At 37.1% G+C, this 23,793-nt stretch overlaps 1 long non-coding RNA gene and 1 pseudogene across 2 annotated transcripts; one reads left to right on the top strand and one right to left on the bottom strand.

The window, feature by feature from the left end:
* Window positions 1–3,127: 3,127 nt before the first annotated feature.
* LOC309493897 (B-cell receptor CD22-like) lies at window positions 3,128–14,010 on the bottom strand (annotated as a pseudogene). Its single transcript, XR_014211772.1, has 13 exons — window positions 13,993–14,010; window positions 13,672–13,744; window positions 12,754–13,095; window positions 12,407–12,655; window positions 9,995–10,233; window positions 9,648–9,902; window positions 9,301–9,558; window positions 8,970–9,212; window positions 8,799–8,886; window positions 8,582–8,627; window positions 4,524–4,780; window positions 3,521–3,764; window positions 3,128–3,300 (listed from the first exon to the last, which is right to left on the bottom strand). The product of XR_014211772.1 is annotated as a B-cell receptor CD22-like (transcript).
* Window positions 14,011–18,456: 4,446 nt separating this feature from the next.
* Window positions 18,457–23,426, top strand: LOC309493953. Its single transcript, XR_014204130.1, has 3 exons — window positions 18,457–19,624; window positions 22,749–22,900; window positions 23,011–23,426. It is a non-coding gene; the product is annotated as an uncharacterized lncRNA (long non-coding RNA).
* Window positions 23,427–23,793: the final 367 nt, after the last annotated feature.

Here is a 23,793-nt window from a genome sequence, read left to right as displayed (position 1 = left end):
AAAAACACATTTGTTATGGCAAGAAAAAGTCAAGAGGAAGATGATCAGGTGTTTTTATTCTTTTGTGATGATGTCACAATCATCTTGGACTATCTGATTTACAGATTATATTCATTGAAATGATGGGTATGTCATGTTTAGCATAAATCTGTGTATCTACAAAATGAAATCAATATTTCTGTTATCAGATCTTCTGAAAAATAACAATCATACAGTGCATTCAATTTTGTTTTACTCCTGCTAGACTCAGACACACACAGACATCAACAATCAGCATATGAATCTCAACAATGGTGAAAAGTTTCATGTCGCAATGCATGCTGGGTTCCAGGATAATATAAAACTCCCAGCATTCACTGCTGCATGAATACATCCCAACTAAAGCAAGCACTGATCTCTATAATGGTAACTTCAAACAAACATTTTCAATAACAACTTCTGTATGACAGAAATAAAGTCATACTGGTTAATAATAAGTGTAATAATGTGTAATGGCTGGAAGTCTGTCGTAGTTATTGTGTTTCTCTATTTTCTGTTCTTGTGTTTCTCTTTTCTTCAGTGATTCTGCTTATTAACAGCAGGTGTTCATCACTAATGCTCAACAATCACTTACATATTCACTTAATTATCTCACTGCAACACTGTCTCAATGTTACTTTTTACTCATTGTAGTGTGGATTTCCTGTGGGGTTGAAAGGGTTAACAGTGTAAGATAAAAAGACACACCCACAAAATGTATTTTAACAGTAATAAACTGTAAGTTATAAAACAGGTTTATACTGGCAACACTGTTGCCAGTAGTTTACTGTAAAATTAATTTTTTGGGTCACCATTGTGCAGAAGAGTAGAGCCTGTGCTTCAGTCCAGGAGAAGATCTACAAACATTGATGATATGCTGCATGTTGCTTTGTTTAACAGGCGGTGACTGTGTAGTTGCTGGTCCAGTGGAAATCTTTTTATGTACAATAGCTTTTTAGTGGTCTCAAATGAAAGAAGTTCACAGTTTTACTTTGCTCACATTATTAATGCATTATAAATTTTAGTTAATACTAAAATGACAGTTGGTCAATTTAAGGCAGTCGGTTTCTGCAAGTGTAATTAGTTCATTTGAATTAGAATTTAGTGCATTTTTACAGAAACAAACTAGACTACAGTAAAGAACTGTACAATTAACAGTATTTTACTGGCAACAGTGTTGCCAGTATTTTACTGTAAAAAAAACCCGGTACGGTCTAACAGTGCAGTTGAGACACTACAGCCTAACTGTGCGTTCACACCGGAAGTGAATAGCGCGTCAAATTCGCGTCTACCGCGTCTAGTTTGACGCTTGACCACTTTGTGTTAATTCGCGCGTAAAAACAAAAGTTTGAAGCGAAATTTACGCGCGTCAGAGGCGAAATCCGGAGGCGAAAGTTTCGAAACCCGTTGGCGGCCATCTTTTTCAGATGTTTATCGAGCATTAGCATTAGCATTAATCGAGAGAGTCACCGCTCGTATATGCTCTGGAGAGCAGAACAGCGGCGTAGGGATCATCGTCGCTGTACTCGGGTCCACCAGACCCTCCGGAGGGTTTCAGGAGTTTCACAATTTGCTCCAGGAGCTAGGTTTGGTGGACCTAACGGTGAGGACGCTGACGAGGACAGCGTAGGCCGTATAAGGCCTCGGCCTCGAGTGGTCGCTGCCTGACGAGCCCGCGCTGTACAGCCCGGCGCGAGGTTCACCCTCGCCCGCACCCACCTAATCTGTAATTTATTTTTGTTTTGATAATAAATGGAGCCAGCCTCCAAAAGTGAAACCTGTCCTGTGATTTTTTTCACGTTTTTCACGTTTTTATACACTAAATTGTGTTTGTTGCCTTTACATTAGAATAATAATGTTTCATATAATCTAGAATAGATATGGAATAAATAGCATTCAATACAAAATGAGTATCTCTCATATATTGAAATCAAGTTTTTATGTGAAAGATTTGCTTTGCACACGAAGCATTTTAGTCATATTACAAAATAATTTATCGAGGCCAAACATAAAATAACATTATAAACTGTCACTTCACCACGTGACAGCAGCAAGCAGGCTCCTGATTGGTTAACGCGGCGCGAATTGACGCAGAAGTTCAGATTTTTCAACTCGGGCGGCAGACGCGAATTCGCGTCAAACGCGAGAATGCACAAAAAGCACTACATAAAACATTCGCGCGTAACGCGCTTAACGCGCCAGATGCTCAATTCGCGACATTCGCGCGAACGAGGCGTATTCGCGTCTACCGCGCCGAGGCGCGGAATGAGGCGCAGAATGAGGCGCACTCTACGCCTCATTCGCGCCGCAGGAATTTTTAGCGCGCGTAGCGCGTCTTTGCATTGACTTAACATTGAAATCACTCGCGCCTGACGCGCTATTCGCGTCCGGTGTGAACGCACCATTAAACTGCACGAGGTAAATGACTAATCAGGTTTATTGAAGCATTAGCAATAATTTTAAAGGGGTGGTTGATTATGATTTCACTTTTCTAACTTTAGTTAGTGTCTAATGTTACTGTTTGAGTATAAACAACATCTGCAAAGTTACAATGCTCAAAGTTCAAAGCAAAGGGAGATATTTGCTTTAAAATAAATCACTTTTTAAGGACTACAACAAACAGCTGGTAGAGACTACACAACATTCCTCCCAGGTTACTGACATCACCAACCCTAAAATTTACATAAACCCCACCCCTGGAACATGATTTATACATTATCAGGACAGAATATGCAAATCAATGACTAGAAGATAACTACACATCAGCTACATAAATTTATCAACTAACCATTCAGAAATGTCCTGTTGCTTCTACATGTTGTCACTTCTTCTTGAGTCTCTCCATCATTGTCTGACTCCGGTTTGAACATAAAAGGCTAAACGTTTTAGAAATTTTCAGTGCATGTCTGTGTGAGTGCAAGCTGTTGAAGCTCTGCCCTCTGTGCTGGGAGCAGCAGCTCATTTGCATTTAAAGGAACAGACACAAAACGGTGCGCTTTTGCTCACCCTCAATAATTGACAATTTTAACATGCTGTATAAAAATATTTGTGGGGTATTTTGAGTTAAAATGTCACATACACAATAGGGACATCAAAGACATACTTTACATCTTGTGAAAAGGGCTTTATACCACTCCTTTAAGAACATACAGAGTAAAACATGAAGTGGAAACTCTCCATAAAACACTTACATTAATACATAATACAACATAATATACTATTACTCATTACACACTGCTGTAGATTATTGAAGGCTCTTCCACAGTTTGTACATTTGATTGCCTAAAAAACAAACAAACAGGACAACAATGATGTTACAGCTCAGATTATATGATCTACGCTGGTTAAGATGGTGATGGTTAAGATAGTGCTGGTTAAGTCAGTGTTGATTAAGCTCGTACTGTTTAAACTAGTACTGGTTAAGATAGTGCTGGTTAAGATGGTGCAAGTTATTAAGACAGTACTGGTTAAGACAGTGCTGGTTAAATTGGCGATGGTTAACCTGGTTAAGCTGGTGCTGGTTAACTTGGTACTGGTTAAGCTGGTGCTGGTTAAGTTGGTGCTGGTTAAGATAGTGCTGGTTAAGTTGGTGATGGTTAGTGTTGGTTAAGTTGGTGCTGGTTAAGATAGTGCTGGTTAAGTTGGTGATGGTTAAGATGGTGCTGGTTAAAATGTTGCTGGTTAAGATAGTGCTGGTTAAGTTGGTGATGGTTAAGCTGGTTAAGTTGGTGGTGTTTAAGCTGGTGCTGGTTAAGATAGTGTGGAATAACTAATTTAAGAATCTATTTCAGATATGCTTCCTTACATAAACATCACGTTGAAGAATACTGATTTTAGCATTTGAGGTATAAATGATGATTATTGAGTTTCTAGCAAGAGATTCCTGCCAGACCTGTTTTTCCATTGTAAGTTAAATGAGTCAGACTCTCACCTTTGTCTTTAATGGCTCTTGGAGTCCCAGTTCCACTCAGACTGATGGGATTATGCTGATTGGGTCTGTTTCTCTTGATTGGGCCAGATAACCTGCCTAACCGGTTTTCGCTTGATAGAATCAAATCATCCCTACATTTGCATGCTTTGTTTGAATGTGTCTCCACCTCCAAAAGTCCCTCCCCCTTGGAAGGTATATAAACTACAAGATATAATGTTTGGATTAGACTGTTGGACGACCTGCAGATACGCACAGAGAGTTCTCAATAAAAGAATAACTTCTGTTTGAACGCGATCCCAACGTCTCCTGGTCTCTGCTTTGACGAAGGAAAAGTTTCCTACAATAGTTTTGTCTAAGTTGGTGCTGGTTAAGTTGGTGGTGTTTCAGTTGGTGCTGTTAAGATAGTGCTATTTAAGTTGGTGATGTTTAAGTTGGTTAAGCTGGTACTGGTTAAGTTGGTGCTGGATAAATTGGTGCTGGTTAAGTTGGTGCTGGTTAAGCTGGTGCTGGTTAAGTTGGTGCTGGTTAAGCTGGTGCTAGTTAAGTTGGTACTGGTTAAGTTGTTTTTTCTCACCTCACTGCAGCATCAGGCTGATGAACTCTTATATCGTCATATTGACATTCATTCTCCTCTGCTCTCTTCATCTCTGTCTTTTTGTGATGTTGGACGGTTGCGTACTGGATCTCCTCAGTATCTCTGGATTCAGCAGTTTTTCCTCTTATTTTTTTGGGTTTCACACTGGCATACAGAGCGCCATTGGCTAAATCTGGATCAGAAAGAGGCTTATCATGGACTGAAACTCTCCGTGACGCATCAGAATAGAGATCATTCTGAAATACAAGAACATTTGTAATTATTATTAAGACATGTAAATCAGTTTGATCTGAAGTATAGATTCTCAGTCTAGAGCAGTTTCAAACTTTTCAGATCAAGTGCCAGATCAGATCAAATCACATCAATGTAGTGATGTAAAATACTAAAATACAGACATATAATTGTCCAGCAGAAGAAAATGAAAGAATAAGAATTTGATGTGACATACACTGCTGTGCTGATGTAAATGATAATGATTATCAAATGATTAGACAAATAATCTTCATCATAATATATAGCATATATTGTGATGCGATCTGGGAAAACCCACCACATGGTGAAATTTTACCTATTACAGGTTTTGATATCATATGGAAGCTGGTATCAAGCCCTTTCCAAATCTGTTTTTATTTTTATCATAGCTTGTTGGTAGCAAAAGTTATGTTGATCTGAAGTCGGCCGATCGCTATGATTTTCTGGAACGGAATTTTGAGAAAAACAGGTTTAATAACTGTCACCGTCGGGACGCTTGGCACAGGATTGGCGCGAAATGCTCACTAATACACAATGGCCCTCATTTATCAAAAGTGCGTACACCAAATTTCCAGCGTATACCTGGCGTAAACCCAAAACCACGGTGACTTTGAGATTTATCAATATGGACGTTGGCGTACGGCACGCTCAAATCCTACGCCAGCTCAGGAGGTGGTGTACGCACGTTTTGAGTTAGTGCGGAAATGCGCAGAAAAACAATTCCTAACACCACAAAACGCACTGACAAACTAAAAGATATGATATATTATGACCCACTGTAAAAAAACAAAACAATATAGTAATTATAAACTTCAGTGTTTATTTTTGTGCAACATGGACTTCAATATTTAATTTGTATGACTTTACCAAAGCATTTGATTTGTAGGCATATGTATTCCTTCAGTTGCGAGCCTGTGCACTTTACCTGACGTTTCAAGCCTTGTTTATACGTTCGCCTGGCTCCGCAGCGCGAGTCTCCGCAGACTCTATACTCGACGGGCTCGCCGTCGTAGCCTACTATTCTTTGAAACGATGGTTAGGCCAGGGTTAAGGCCTCATTATACGTCGGACCTACGCCGGAGCCTATACGCCGTAGGCAACGTGTTGGTTTTAATTTATACTTCTGCGTTGTTGTCCGCGTTGACGCGCACCTAGGGAGCATGTGAAACCCCGAGGGAGGGGTTCTGGCAGACCAATCACAGCGCTTGCGTCCGCGTAGAATTGACGCATTGTTACATTTTTGGAGAGGTGCACGTCAGGGTACGCCGAAGGGTACGCGCACTACACACAGCCTACAACGTAGCTACGGAGGCAGTTCGACGCAGAAGTATAAATAGGCCTTTAGGCCCGGCAGGTGCGCACGGACTGGGTTCAGTAATGAAAGGCTTTCAATGACCAAAAAATAATTCAGACTGACAAAATAATAAAAATGACATTCTTCTTTTAAATAATAATAATAATAATAATAATAACGACATTCTTCTTCTAAATAACAATAAGCGTCATTAATAATAAAAATCATAATAAGAATAATAAGAATATTACAAATTGTCATGCAATTATTAATGTGAATGAATGGTACTCCACATCACATCATCATCACTATTGTACACCCCAATACATGTGACGTGATACGAAATTAAATGCTAATTGTTTCAAAACACGTGCTGTAAAATAATGCATTGTGATAGGTCATTTGCTCATCCAAGTTTCTCTTCTTTGCCGTCTTCCGTGTGTCCATGGCGTAAAATGAGGGTGTGGGGGAAGCAGAGACTTGAATATATAGGGGCGTGTTATTCTAAGCCGCGGCATTTATCAAGGGCAGGTGTTGCGTACACAGTAAATTCCACAGTGTTAAATCAACACTGCTCAGAGCAAATATGGTCCCACTCTACAGAGTGTTAAAGTAACACTAAAGCGGTGTTAAAGTTAATGAGATAATTAAGTGATTAATTTAGTGATGATTGAACATTATTGAAGACACCTGCAGTTAACAAGCAGAATCACTGAAGGAGAAAAGCACAAATTGTAAGCCACCGTTATGGTGATGGGTGTTTGCTTTAGTTGGGCTCTTGACCCTTATATGTTTACTTTAGAGTTAGTTTGGCTGTTGTATCTGAGTTATAACTGCCAGATGAACAAAGAAAAAAAAAGTGATCTGATGGTGTTGGTTATATTATGAAATTCATCATTTGAACTTGATCACTGAACTCATTATGATCCTTATTTCTGACTTCGATTTATGTTGTTGGTTATAAAATAACTGTGAATCTGCATAATTATCCAGAATTTTTTATATAATATAAAGGATTTCTTAAAAGTTGTTTAAAACAAAAAAATCTTTCCTTTAGGCACACACAGACGTCAAGATTCAGTCTATGCATCTCAACAATGGTGACGAGCAGAATATTCAATTAGGGAAAGTAAATTAAATAGACAATTCAGATCATAATTTATTCATACCGCAATGCATGATGGGAGCCATTAATGAGTTGTGATTGGTGGCAGCCACTGCAACATGCTTTATTATTGTCACCATTGTTGAGATTCACAGGCTGATTATTGATGTCTGTGTTTCTAAATAAATTAATTTGAAAGTGTTTTGATCAGAACAATGTTTATGAAATATTTTGGATTATAAATAAAGTATTGATAATCATATGCTGTTAAAATCACAAAGCTGCTGGTAACAAGATAAACCAAACTATCTCAATAAGTTTCATTTTTCAGATCACAGCATGATTATGTCAAAACATAACCAACACTATCAGATCACACTTTTACTTTGTTCATTTGACTGTTATACATCAATAACAGCAGACAAACAACAGTAAAATTTAAAGTAAACATATAAGGGTCAAGAGCCCAACTAAAGCAAACACCCATCACCATAATGGTAACTTACAATTTATGATTTTCTCCTTCAGTGATTCTGCTTGTTAACATCAGGTGTCTTCAATAATGCTCAATCATCACTAAATTAATCACTTAATTATCTCATTAACTTTAACACCGCTTTGGTGTTACTTTAACACTCTGTAGAGTGGGACCATATTTGCTCTGAGCAGTGTTGATTTAACACTGTGGAATTTACTGTGTACACCTGGATTTCAAAGGTACGCACAGCTTCATAAATCAGGCGGTGAGAGGAGTGTAAGCATAATCTTACGCCAACATATACGCCCGTTTCTACGCAAGAATGATAAATGAGGGCCAATCACTGTACATGTTATGTGGTTTATTTTATAGGTAAACTATCTTTGTAGTGTTAAGAGATGGACAGGTGTATGGGATATACGGCGGTTGTTTTGTTTTTTTCACCTTTGCCGGGCGTTAGAGAAAATGCTGCACTAAACAAGGGAATTTTGCTAAGATATTTTCAGAGATAAGAGAAAAGATAATAATAATTTAATGAAAAAAAATTTTTTGCCAAAAAACTGACATTCAAACTATTTTGGAATTTACCGAAAACGGCCCAGCGCGACATCCGACGGGTTTTCCCAGATCGCATCACAATATAGAAAATTTGAATTAAACCATGGAAAAATAAGTTTTTTTTTTCTTCATGAGTCACACCACATTAGGACGCTTCACATAGAGTTTGATATGCATTGGTCTAATAAGAGGAAAATATCAGTTTATGGAAGTTTATTGGATTGTGTTGATAAAGACTTTGATAATGTTAGTTTCACATCAGTTTGTACAGTAACAGTCTGAGACACAGATAACGGCTGATCGACTGATTTTCTGCTTCTGTAAAGTCGTGTTGTGTTTGGATGATTTACCTCTTTCACTGTGAGATCTTCAGCTTTAACATTCCTTTGTTTCTTCCTGTTATAATCACAGACATTAACAGCATGTGGACGAATGTATTAAATTAAGAGAAAATATGAACACTGTTTTACTTGATTACTAAGATAATCGAACACATATTAGCCATTTTCTTCTACATCAGACCAAAAGTGAACTTATACAATCACTGACGTTTTTTATTGAACTCACATAATGAACAGGATGAAGATGATGATGAAGAATAATCCTCCAAATGCCGCTGTGATCACAATCACATTCCCACCAGCAACATGATGAACTGAAAGAGGAAGATCATCATGATTAACTCTCCAAACTGATGAATGATGTGAAGATACAGGAGTGTGTTAATAAAAGCTTCACCTGTGACAGTTACAGCGTCTGATCTCTGGGATCCATGTTGATTGTGAGCCTGACAGTAGAAGCGTCCACTCTGTAGTGCACTGAAACTCTGTCCAGATCCAACAGCTGAGGTTTCATTCTCCTTAAACCAGCTGAAGTTCAGAGCAGGAGGGTTTGAGTCACTGATGCAGTTCAGAGTCACTGAATCTCCCTCCACTATTACACCAGATCCACTTATCAACACTGAGACGTTCCTGGGTGGATCTAAAGACAAAAATGAAAATTCACAACAAATACTAGAAAATTATGAATTTGAAGTTTTTTAACAATATGTAGGTGATCATTAACTCACACATGACGTTTAAAGTCACATTATGAGAGTATTTCCCTCCGTGTTTATTGATGCTCTTGCACTTGTATTCTCCACTGTCATCAGAGCTGATCTTTGAGATGTTGTAGATTCTTCCAGATCCTACAATCGTTCCTCCTTTAAACCAGCTGAAGTTCAGAGCAGGAGGGTTTGAGTCACTGATGCAGTTCAGAGTCACTGAATCTCCCTCCACTATTACACCAGATCCACTTATCAACACTGAGACATTCCTGGGTGGGTCTAAAACAGACAAAAATTAAAGTTCAATGAATATTAGAAAATTATGAATTTAGAAAATTTAAACAATGTGCAGGTGATCATTAACTCACACATGACATTTAAAGTCACATTACGAGAGTATTTCCCTCCATGTCTATTGATGGACTTGCACTTGTATTCTCCACTGTCATCAGAGCTGATCTTTGAGATGTTGTAGATTCTTCCAGATCCTACAATCGTTCCTCCTTTAATCCAGCTGATTTCTGCAGGAGGGTTTGAGTCACTGATGCAGTTCAGAGTCACTGAATCTCCCTCCACTATTACACCAGATCCACTGATGGACACTGAGACGTTCCTCGGTGGGTCTAAAACAGGACAAAAATGAAAATTCACAACAAATATAAGAAAAATATGAATTTGAAGTTTTTGAACAATGTGCAGGTGATCATTAACTCACACATGACGTTTAAAGTCACATTATCAGAATATTTCCCTCCATGTTCATTGATGGACTTGCACTTGTATTCTCCACTATCATTAGAGCTGATCTTTGAGATGTTGTAGATTCTTCCAGATCCTACAATCGTTCCTCCTTTAAACCAGCTGAAGTTCAGAGCAGGAGGGTTTGAGTCACTGATGCAGTTCAGAGTCACTGAATCTCCCTCCACTATTACACTGAGACGTTCTTTGGAGGATCTAACAGAAATATACAAAAACACTAACAATCAAAGTAAATTTGACATCACGACTCATTATTTCAGCAGATGGACTGACGGAGATCACAGGATTCAAGATCTACAAGATTCAAGATTCTAATTCAGCATGTATTGTGTGACTGGTTCTACTCGCACTGTTGATCCAGCGTCAGCGATAGGCGCGTGTGCTAACAAATATGCTAAAGTTACATATATTTAAGTTATATAGCAGCAGTCTCCAACTGCAATCAAACACACCTGAACAACACAACAACATGTTTTATTTAAAATAATAGTTTGAAGTCCCCATTATGGTGATCGGTGTTTGGTTTAGTGGGGCTCTTGCTCTTGACTTCTGTTGATTTAGTTCTATTTCAGCAACTGCACTTGAGATTTACCTAAAACACTTTTATGTTGTAAAGAAAAAAGATCAATTGAAGGAGATTATTTATGATTTATCGTTGATTGATGAAATCTGATTTAAATCTGTACTTTTTTAAACAAGTTTAAAAAATGCTATATTGAGAACTACAATAGATAAACACAATGATGTGAACAAAGATCATTTCAAGTGCTAAAACATTTAAATGCAAGAATTTTCCGGGCTTTCAGACACACACAACAACACTCATCATGCAAACATCAACAATGGTGACAATCAACAAATAAAATAATTCAGTTGCATAATTTATTTCATGCCGCAATGCATGCTGGGAGCCATACATGAGTTCTGTGCACTGTGGCATGAATCATCTTACCATTCTTAAATTTCATATGCTGATTATTTAAATGTATGAAGGATAATACACAGTTCTGATCAATGATTAAAATTCAGATACAATAAGGGAAGTTAAGCCACTTCATGATGATGTAACCTTAAATATCTGTATTTAACATAATCTGATCTGAAAGTATTTTCTAAACACACTGTTAAAGCAGCAAGAGAAAAACTAATACAATGATCAAGAGCCCAACTACAGGAAACACTGATCACTTCAAATGTTTGTTCCTCTTTCCTTCAGTGATTTTAATCATTAACAGCATGTGTCGCCCTAATGCTCACACTGAGCACTGTTTATGAAACACAGGGGATTTTGCTGTATATCGTCAACCTTAAGCCATTGTTTAAAACCCGGTGCAGCCTGCACGTTTTTTTACCCTGGTAATCCAGAGTTCTTGCGAGAGCACAAATTGAATTTGCTCAGCGAGTTTTCTCAGGCGTCAAGAAATGATACTCATTAAATATGCCCTTGTATCCGAGCTGCACCAATCACATCGGGTTATCTGATATAGGCGGGCCAGAGGCGAGATGACGACAGCGCTGTGACGTCAAAGTCATTAATAAACATTGCAAGATGGCTATGGATGAACACCAGTTGTTTGAAACGGCTTTTGGCCGCTACAATGAACAAGTTAGACTTGGCTTTTTACCTAAAAGAGGAACCGAAGACGGTGCAAGAATCGTTCCTTTGCAAGAAGGACGTTTTTGCCGTTTTGCTGACCGCATACGAGTCTAATCTACCAGTTAGCTCCGCTGGTAGCTAATCGTATGGGGCTTATTGTTGTGATTGGTCGTAGTGTTATCCAATCGCGTGCAGTGAGATTTTCAAATGCATGCTTGCTACGATTTTTATTAGTCGACGCCAGACCATTAATCTTTATTTTTATCGGTGGTCAGTAGATGTAGGTCGTAGCAGCAAACACACTGTGAGATGATCATGCTGAATATCTGACACTGTCCGAAAACTTTCGTAGGCTTTCTTTGGTCACAAGATTGTGACAGTGGCCGTCTTTGAACCTCTCTCACTGTACGACGAAGAACCAGCGATTAGGAGCAACGACCACAGAAATCACCACGATTGTTTCACGATGGCAATCTTTCGTCTGGGAAAGCGGAAAATTGTGCAGTGTGTCCCGGGCTTTAGCCAGAAAGTTAGTGACCCTTGTTATTTAAAGGACATTCGAAGAAGAATGTTTTCTGCTAACATTATGAGGGCATTTAAAAAAAAATTGCTACAATATTGAGAACATTATTAAAGACCAACTACCGTTGAAGAGACACTCTATTAATGTTACTGGAAAAAGAGAATCTTGCCAGAACATTTGCCAAAGTCCGGACCTGATCTGTGTTTTTTAGCATTTCAAAAAAAATTAAACAAATAATTTATACTCACACGTGACATTGAGCTGAACAGTAGGAGAGATGTGAGTGTGTATGTCTACAGCACAGCTATATCTGCCTGAATCCTCTCTTCTGACTGGATTGAGGGAGAGTTTGTTACTGTATTTATTCTCAGTTAATATCTTCTGTGAGTTTCTGTACCAGATGAATGTTGCTCTGTCAGTCAGAGCGCAGCTGCTTTTACATCTCAGATTGACTGAATCTCCCTCTGTCACTCTCTCAGGAGACTCCACCTGAAGATCTGAACACAACACACACATTATATCTAGTGCTGCTGTCATACACTGATTATTATTCAACATAATGCACAGAAGAAGAGATAAACCTCATCAAAGTCACCTGTGACAGTAAGAGTCACTCCTGCCGCACCAGTCCATTTTCCACCAGGTTTATCAGTGATGAATCTGAAATAGTACATGTGTGAATCCTTCAGTGTCACATGACTCAGTCTGACGGTGCAGTTCTGCTGTTTATCTCCCAGATACTGAAGCCTCTGACTGTATTCAGGATCCTTAGACAGATCTGGAGACTCATCACCCTTTAATGACTCGGTCCAGAACACGTTCATGATCTGATATCCAGTAGGGTATGTATAAGTGCAGTTCATTATCACTGTTGAGTCCTTTAGTGCACAGATGTGTGAAGGACTGTAACTCACACCCCAATCATCACTAGAAACCCCTGAAACACAGAATTCATCACGATGAAAATTTTGTTTTATCAGTTACAACTACCAATGAAAGCATGTGAAAGCTTTTATTACATGAAAATGGTGGCTCATGACATAAAAAAATACAGGCTAATCTTTTTAACTCTTTCCCCACTATTGACAGAATTTTCTGGCTTTCCGTGTTTTCACTGTTATACAGTGGGGGTAAAGAAATAAAGAGAGGGTAAAGAGTACAGGAAAAAACCGCGAAATAAGCGATGAAATTATTACTTATGCACGTTGTAGTCTTTGGAGGGAAAAACATGATTTTGTCAGCTTTTTGTTAAAAATGTCACTCTTTTTTATGAACAAAATATTTTGTGGGGCTTAAATAAAAATAAATAAATAAATATCCACAACGCTGGCGGTGACTGGCAACTTACAAAAACCGCCGGAAGGGAAAGAGTTAAAATCTAAAATTGATGATCTGGTGCTACACAACCCAACCAAAAGGGGAGAAAAAATCACCAAAGCTGCTCATTAATAACTAGGGTCTTTAAAAAAAATTAAATCAGTGTTTCTAATGTGTGAATGTAAGAGAGACTCACCGTGAATCATGAGCAGAAAGAAGATCAGAGGAAGAGGAGGAGCCATTCTGACCCACATCAGCATAACATATATCTATAATACAGCATTAAACATCACTTATATGCTCATAAACAGTGCATGTTCATCACCCTAAACAGCTCTTAGTGTTAATAAGATCTTTGCACATCTGAAGATTATTAATGCACAACATCAGTGTGTGTAAATGAACTGATCATTAGATGAACAGAAGATATTCCTCATGTCAGGAATCATGTGTTATATGAGCTTCATCTATAGAAATAATTTTCCGTTTCATTTAAGTAAGAGTGTGTTTGTCTTACCGTGTTGAAGCTCATCAGATCAACAGCAACCGAATGACTGTACTGTACTAACACAAGCACTTTAGCTTTTCAGTGAAGGACTTTGTGTGGTTAACACTGTTTATTAATGACCAGAGGTGGAAAAACCTGTTTTTCATTCAGAAAGAGGAAACTCTTTTTCCTCTTTTTGTCTGTTGCCCCTACTGGACATCCTTAATTTGTGTATCTCATTATGATTAACTTACTAAAATGCAGAACTTATACACATAATTTTTTTATATATATATATATATATATATTTTTTTTTTTAACTTTTTTTGGCTGGAGCCCAGATTAATTTGAATTACTTCACGATGCTAGATGAGTTTAATTTTAATTTCATGTCCGAGCTCTTACTTGAAGATATTTTGTCGTCCTCGTGCACACTCTTGCCTGGATAATGTTTGTATATATATCCCTTGCACTTAAAAATATTTTTATTAAACTTCAACAGCCAATGGTGTAGTTGAAGACATCAGCCTGATTTAATTGACTAATTTCATCCTGAATCATTAACACATTATACATAAACAACTATCACATAATTATGCACATAAATAATGAGATACATGAGACAACCGTCCTTAGGTTAAAATGAGGAACTACACGATTACATTGGTGTAATTTTCAGGCGCTGCGTCATATCATTACGCCTGCTGGACTCATGGTACGGCAGCAAAGTTTCTTGATTATTACGCAGGAATGAGAGTATAGTTCCTAGCCATATCAGCTTAGAAAATCGCAACTTTTCATTTTCCGTCGGTCTTAGTACACAATGTAACTACAGAAGAGTCAAGTTTTAAATAAGAAAAATATTGAAACTCTTTGGTCATTTTTTTGAGAGAGATGCTAATGGTCATGTCCGATTTAATGATCTATGCTAAGCTATGCTAAAAGTGGTACCCCTGTGGAGTATCCCTTTACAGTTTTTCTCATTTGCTAAGACACACTAAATGAAACTGGGATCCGCTTGCTCTTCATCATCACATTATTAGCACAGCAGAAGTCTTCTCTTGCACTTTTTCATTTGTTTCACACATTTTTCACACCCTTTGTCAAAACAGTTACCACAGATCTCAGCGAAAGACCCCGAACTCTATTGGATTCACTGTGTTGAACAAAAGGAAAACATCTATTCACAGCTGATAGAAAGTACTTGCATAATTATAAATCTCTATGCACCTGTGTGAAACTCATTTGCACAACTCTTCAATCAGCAATCAGTCCTCATCCATCTATAAAAGATACCACCTCTGTGTTGCTATTTGCAAGCATGGATCAAAGAGGCCATAGGCACGGAAGGAGAGTAAAGGCCATGGCAGAGGGGCCAGAGGAAGAGGAGTTTGTATGCGTGGTGGAGGAGTTGCAACAGCAAGAGGACAAAATCGAGCTCAAGTTTCAAATGAAATGCGGGCAACAATTATTGACCATGTCATCAATCATGGCTTGTCCTTTAGAGAGGCTGGACAAAGGGTCCAGCCCATTCTGAGTCGGAGCACTGTGGCATCTATTGTCAGGCTTTTTCGGAATGAGAACAGGTAATTCTCAGTGTTACTGTAATGTATGTGTATTTCAGCTTTACTGTATTGCCCTGTTAGCAGAACAAACTGTGTCTACAGTAATGCAGATGTTTTATCAATCCCATTTATGTGACTGTCATACAGTAACGTCAATTTTGACATGCTTTTTGCTTTTACTTTATAGAATCCACACATTACCACACACTGCCCTTACAGAAAAAACACATGAATTTCACATGTTATCACATGTTTTCCACATGTGATTACATGTGACCTCATGTGATCACATGTGTTCTCATGTGAACAACATGTCACCACATGTGAACAACATTTTACCACATGTGAACAACATTTTACCACATGTGAACAACGTCACCACATGTGAACAACATTTCACCACATGTGAACATAATGGAGCATGTGGCACATGTGGAAAACATGTTTCTATAGGTTATAATGTGGAGCTCATGTGAAATATATTTGCACATGTTGTAAAATAATTTTTAACATGTGAATCATGTTTCCTCATCACAAATACTGTACATTTTCAGCTTCTTTGTAATGGGAAGTTGTCCCATTTTGTCACAGTCATACTTAACTTCAAGTAAGTGGCAGTTAATAAATAATCAATTTTAGACTTACAGTTTTTTACGATTGCTATGACAGATTTTTCTATACTTTTAACAATTTTCCAAAACTCTTAACACAGTTAGCACTACATCCGTCTGTGTAAGCTATACTATTAACACATTTCTTGTTGCTTTAACACAAAATGCATGCAATTAACACAAATTTAAAATGCTTAAACTTCTTTTACACACAAGCTCAAACAAGAAAAAAACAATGGATTTTTACTGCCAAATTTACCAATGCTTTAACACTGTATGCCAGCACAGATAACACCATGTTCTAAACCTAACCTTACAGGCTAAAGTCAAGGTAAACAGCTGCTTATATTGTGAATTGAAACACAAATATATCCCCTGTATTTTATTCTATTCTTACTGAGAAACAGCTGATTGAATTATGCAAATAATTAGAAGATGACTCTTTTTTTTTTCTTCTTGTGCTTTTTCTGTTCGTATATTTTGTATTTTCACATTATTCCATTGCTAGTGAGAAACAGCTGATTGAAGTTATGCAAATATGGGACAATGTGGCATTCCACCATTCCCGTCTAGTCACAGCCTGGTTTGACGCCCATCAGAGGATGATGTCCATTTTCCTTGCCCCTTACTTCCCTTTCCTCAACCCCATTGAGGAGTTTTCTCAGCCTGGAGATGAAAGGTTTTTGACCATAGTCCACAGGACCAAATGTCCCTCCTGTATACAAAAGATGCTGCATACCAAGACATCACAGTTGAACACTGCCAGGTGTGGATAAGGCATGTTACTGTAAACGATTCTTCCCAAGATGCCTTGCCAGGGAAGATATCAGGTGTGATGTGGATGAGAACATGTGGACAAATGCAGAAGACCGGGCAGATTAGAAGATGGCCTTTTCTGTTTGTATATTTTGTATTTTCACATACAGTAATACTGTAAATGGCAGCTATATTGCATATTTTTGTTATCTTGCAGAAATGTCCTGTCGCAAATAAAGCCGTTACTGCAGCAATTCTGTGTCTGTCTTCTTTTTTTTCATAAACCATACATTCTATAAAGCTACTCTAAGAAGGGTCATTTATTTTGTTGTATTGAATTTCTGCTGCAAAAAACAACAACAACAAAATGCATGCATTTACATTACAAACAAAACAAAAATGTAGAGCGACTTCAAAAAAATAAATAAACTGCAGTGCAAAACACAATCTATGATCAATACAATATACTGTCTGTTGTATAAGGGCAGACCTGACACATAAAATAATGCAGTTTCTGTAATTTCAGCTGATGATAGTGTTTTTTTTGTCATTGTGTTATGATTGACTAAATGTTCCTGTTGGAAGAGAACATGTGTTAGTGTTTTGAATAATTATTTGATTTTGAAACATGTTTGCAGTGTTTTGTTAGACATTGTGTATTGTGTCAGTGTATTATTGTATTTTGAAAATTAGTTTTGGAGTTTAGTTTACAATGTGTGATTTTGAGCATGAAATTAACCGTTTTGCCAATTGTGTGTTTTAGGTGTGTTGGTGCGTTAAGAGTTTAGGAAACTTGTTAAATGTATTGAAAAAACTGTCATAGCGATTGTAAAAAACTGTAATAACGACAAAAATGTAAACCATATTCAATGTTTTTTTGTGTGTTGTTACGTCCTGAGACGTATTTGTGATTGGTATTAGAAATGTTTTATAAGTTATACATAATCATGTCGAGAGAAAGCCCACCCAGCACCAGACGTCATTAAGACATTGTTTTTTGGGCTGAATCAAGTCGGCCCGTCATAGTCTTAATTTAGCCCAAAAATAGACGTTGACATTTGGGCTTTGTTTGGTCCGTCTGTTTTAAACCACATTTAGCCCTAATATAGCATAAATACAATTAAAGTCTATTGTAGCAAGTGAATAAATAGATTGTAGAAATAGTTTCAAAGTTACGTGTCACTGCACATCCCAGAAATACATTATTTGTGAACACCTATGTTCGTAAACCATCTACCTACATGATTTGGCATAAATCCAGTAAAAAGCGCTCCCTAGTGGTTTGTATCTCGTTGAAAACTTGTGCTGAATATTATTACACCTATATCTGAACATTTGTTAACAGTTACTACATTAAATATGCCTATAATGCATCCATAAAAACATTAAACATCAAAGTAGTTTAAACACTGTAGACCCCGATAAACAACAGCACTATTAATATATTCACATGTGAATATTAATATATTCACATATGTAAAGCACTGTTAAATATTGAAATACATTTAATAGATTTGAAATACATAAAAAAAAATACTTAGAATAAAGCTTTGTTCTTCGTGTCACATCTGTGAATTTGTGTAGAAAACGTTCATAATTATATCATGTAGTTTTTGCTATTTTGTTTCCACACCGCGTTTACCATTCCTAAAGGTAGGCCTATATATTATATTATAATGTAGCCTATTATATATATATATAACTGACAGACTTGTACGTTTTCAATGCTTTTATATTTTCATTCTATTTACAGTTTGCGATGGCCACAAGCCTACTATCCACTTAATAATGTATCAAGTTTCAGGATATTTTAGCTGATTATCAAATAATTCACTCCATCAATTCAAAATGTATGTAAATGCTGCGTGACTTCTACGTGTTTTAATGGGCGCGCGCTCTGAATATTCAAGCCGCATTTGAACTGGAGCGGAGGGCGTTACCATGGAAACGAGGCAGCAGTTCAACTGACAATCAGCGAAACTCCGTCTCTCACTGTTGTTTTAACTACTTTAAGGTAAGTTTAGTCCATAAAATTACACAGATTGTACATACAAGTGTTTCTGAGACTTTCTTTCATGTAAATGACTCGCTTCCGTTTAATATTTACTTTATAGAAATGGCTTAGTGTCTTCGCAAAAGTCCGTTAGCATCTCAACCGTTAACGTTAGGCTAACTTGAGGTAACTTAACGTTAAGTTAGGTTAACTATAGACTTGAGCTGTAAGTATGGGCGTTTAATCACATATTATGTGTAGATGAGATATTTTGATAGTTTTGTAAAGGTTTTGCTGACAATTGGTCAATGGATGAATGGGAATAGTCTAATTTATTTAACCTAAAAGTACGGACTGTATGGTTAATTCATAGTTATCAAGTGACGTCAGGATGCAGCGAGCTGTACTTGACCTGGAGGGCAAAATAAGCCTTTCCTCCATTGCCCACCAGTCATTTTTATCAGGTTTGTAGTTAGTATTAATGTAGTAAAACAGTGTTATTAAAAGAGCAAATTCATACCACTTATTCATGATGCATACTTTGTACAGGTTAGCAGATGAACACAGAACAAGTTATTTATAACATAATAATAGTGTTTGTCTTCTCCCCTTTACAGTATTGTTTGCCATCTAGTCCTGATCACAGAGTTTAGCTCCCAAACCCAATAAAGCAGACCTGAGCAGCTGATCCAGGATCACCAGAAACTCTGCAGAACTTTGGTCTGGACACCAGTGTTGTAAGTTCAGAACATATTGCAGGAGATATAATATCGTCTCTCAAGGTCCACTTACATGCAGAGGTTTACTCCAACCTAGTCCAGCACACCTGAACAAGCTAGTCAAGGTGCTAAACTCTGGGTAAATATCACTCAGTTCTCTAGCTCAGTAGTCAGTGGTTAATGGCCGTCTTTATCACAAAATCCTTACAGTGCACTGAAACATTTGCTCCCTAAAAACTCACTATGTTATCGGAAATTCTGAAGCTCAAAACTTTAATCACACAAGACAGTTCGCTACAAAATTACATGTGATAGGCACTAGCGGCAATCAGGATTTTGATTGTAGGCGCTTTTCTGCGGCACTGAGGACAGCGACTCAGGCCATCCTTAAAAATATTCTTGTTTGCCGTAACCCGACCGACCCTGTCAATTTAGTACCGACCCAATTATTTATTTATTTTCCCTTTCAGTCCGACCGACTTGCCGGTTGTAAACTTGCGTTAAGACCGACCGATTTTTTTTTAACTCTTCAAACAACTAATACAAATGCAATAAAATAATATTAGTTATTAAGTATTGTGAATATAAATTGCCTAGACCTACATACAAACATAAGCTACGTTCTTTCTTTTAAATAAAAACCCGTGGCGCGTCATCTATGATTATGTTTACACCATTGGTTAACCGTTAACGCATGTCACACTACTGCCTGCAAGCTAAGTTTGCTTCGTTTCATTCACTGTCAATGGTTCGCGCTTGGTAATGATGGCTGCGGCTTTACTCTAAAGATTATTTCATTTTTATATGTTGTTGAATAATGGTTTATTAAAAAATAAACATGCGAGAGCGTGTTATAGGCTATATGTCATGTTTTAGTCAGATATGACGACGCTACTGCAACACGCATTGCCGCAGATGAGAAGCTGAGCATCAACGTGCAAACTATCGCAAATCAAAGTGAAAGTAAGTCGCTGACGCTTAACACACAATCATCATCATTAAATGTAAAGAAACGAAATGATCTTACCAGGGCTGTTTCCGCTTTCTCTTATTGCGGGCTTTGATTCAGAAATTTTAGCTGATGATAAATAAAATAATGTAGTCATAACTGTTGCTTTCGGTGACGTGCACTCCATTAAATCTACATATAGCGATAATTGAAGATCGGATTTATATCCGCAAAAAAACCCCACCCCCACCCCCACCGACCCTGATTTTTTTTTTTTTATGAAAAAATATATACTTTTTTATATTATTTTTTTTATATATATAAAAATATAGACCGACCTACCGACCCTTTTTTTCTTTTTTTTTGCTGTTACTGCAAACCAAAATATTTTTAAGGATGGCCTCAGTAGCCTACCTGAATTTAATGCATAATTAAGCATCAAAAAAAAAAACTGTAGGATTTTTTTTTCTTTCTTTTTAATACAATTACAATGTAATATTTTCAATTGTTTAATAACATTATAGGCCTATTATTTTTAGTTTATTAACAGTAGGGATGCACCGATCCGATACTCAGTATCGATATCGGCTCCGATACTGCCATTTTTGGCGGATCGGGTATCGGTCAGACGAGGCCGATCCAAATCCGATATTGTGTGTATACTATTCTGTGTTATTGTTAAGCCACACAAAAGGCACACAAACATTATAAAGCACCATACATTTTTGTGCACAATATTATAAGTGTTCTGAAGCCATTATATAGTATAATGTGAGATATAAATGAATGTTTAAGTCGTTAAATTCAAGATCACGTAAATGTTTCTCTCATCGGCGGCTGTCAATCATTCTTCATTCAGCATTCAAACAGCGCGTCGCGTTCGGTTACGACAGTTAACACGATGAAACTCTCTCCAAGATGATTCAATGTTACTATTATTATACTTGATCTGTTGATAAAGGTCTATGGTTTCGCATAAAACAACTCTTATCTTGCTGGATTGTATTGCTGTACCTTAATCATGTTACTTTCTACCGGGTGTCTGTTAGATCACAACACTGGAGAAAAGTCTGAGCACTATTTGTTCTTCACGCGCACAGTAACTGAAATTTAAAACTGTTAAAAGAAAATGCTGAATAGACTATTGCATAGATAGATACTGTATAATACACTACGCATCAATATGTATTTTCTTTGTGCTTGAAACTTTTCAATGCGGACTCTAGCACAGCTGTTTAATGAGGTAGCAACATATGATAGATAGGACAGAACAAGAAAGGCTATTAATAATCTTTCATTGCGTCCCTGTATTATGATATGAAAGGCTCCAATACAGTGCGGCACAAAGCGCTTTTATGCGCATCCCGAGCGCAGAATGATGCGCTTGAAGCAACATGAGTCACAGCGCGCAGCGCGTCTACAGTTAAAAAATGTCTCAATTTTATAGTAGGATATAAAATAATTGCTATTAATTGCTAAGTTTTACCAGATTTAGTGTTACACTTATTGTCTCTAATTTGTTCCCCACTAAACTTTTTTTTTTTTTTTTACAAAATATTCAGATTTTATACAATTATTGTGCACTCGTGATTTTTCTAGACTAAATTTTACTGAATTATCCACTAATCTAGTTTATAATAGCATTTATGTCAGATTATGATCATATATTTTTTGTTGTTGTTGTTTTTCTTTTTTTCAGTTCTTATTATCAGTTCAACACAGAGTTATAGAAATTCTACTTGATTAAAAAAACCCTGTGCTGGTATCGGTACGGATCGGTATCGGCCGATACTCAGAATTTTTGGTATCGGATCGGTTCTGAAAAAATGGTATCGTTGCATCCCTAATTAACAGCAACAACAACAACACACACACACACACACACACACACTTCTCTGCATATCTTCAGACAAAATAAAGATATCTGTCAAAACAATGAAGATATTTTACAAACCAACTGCCAGGGATGTGCAAACACTTTGTATTGTATAGCCATTGTATGTGTATTTCAATTATAAATACGTTACAATATGGAGTAAAATTGGTTGCAACTCTGGTTTCATCACAAATTTAAGGAAACAGGCCTAACTAATATAGTGATGTTACATTATTTTATTTTATAAGCGTCAAATTATTATTATTATTAATTTATTTTATTATTAATGATCAATTGTACTTTTATTTCTCCATCAGGGTGTAGCCAAAGTGATGCTCTGTCGTCATTGCAAGTTTTCTGACAAAAGCCAGTCAATTCTCCTACAGCAAGATCTACTGAAACACTGGCACGTGACCAGAACACTTCACTGCATTTACATACATTGTGTGTGTACATTCAAAACCAAAGGGTGCGTTAAAGACTCATCTGCCAAGATTTCACTCTGAGTTCAGTGATATCTGTGAGGAAAAGACATATTGCACTGCCCTAATCTTTGATTGTTTTTCTATCCCAAAACAGGATGCCTGCTGAAGGAGACACAGAGGACTGAGACAATACACTTTTTTTAAATGTATAATTTTAATTTGGTTTTGCTTTGTTTGTTTTAAACATTCAATTTGTATTGCATATTTTGAAATGAAATAAAAGCTAAATTTGAATTATTTGTTTTAATGTTGGGAAACATGGCTATAGGCCCTACAAAAGAACATGGTAGGACTACCATTTTCTGTGGTATATTGCTGAATGATTTTTACATGGGTTTCACATGAAGTTGCAGGTTTACGTGGGGTGTAGGTTTAACATAGATTGTTGATGGGTTTCAAATGTTATTCCATGGGTCTCTCATGGAAATTTTACGTTTCACATGTGATTATTGGTTTCACATGGAAATTTCAGGTTTCACTTATGATCTCATGGGTTTCACATGTGATTTCATGGGTTTCACATGTGATTTCATGGGTTTCACATGTGATCTCATGGGTTTCACATGTGATTATAGGTTTCACATGTGATCTCATGGGTTTCACATGTGATTATAGGTTTCACATGTGATTTCATGGGTTTCACATGTGATTTCATGGATTTCACATGTGATTATAGGTTTCACATGTGATTTCATGGGTTTCACATGTGATCTCATGGGTTTCACATGTGATTATAGGTTTCACATGTGATCTCATGGGTTTCACATGTGATTATAGGTTTCACATGTGATTTCATGGGTTTCACATGTGATTTCATGGGTTTCACATGTGATTTCATGGATTTCACATGTGATTATAGGTTTCACATGTGATTTCA

This window comes from Leuciscus leuciscus (assembly GCF_965113295.1).
Source record: "Leuciscus leuciscus genome assembly, chromosome: 3".
NCBI lineage: Eukaryota > Metazoa > Chordata > Actinopteri > Cypriniformes > Leuciscidae > Leuciscus > Leuciscus leuciscus.
This window is presented reverse-complemented; position numbering and strand designations above follow the sequence as displayed.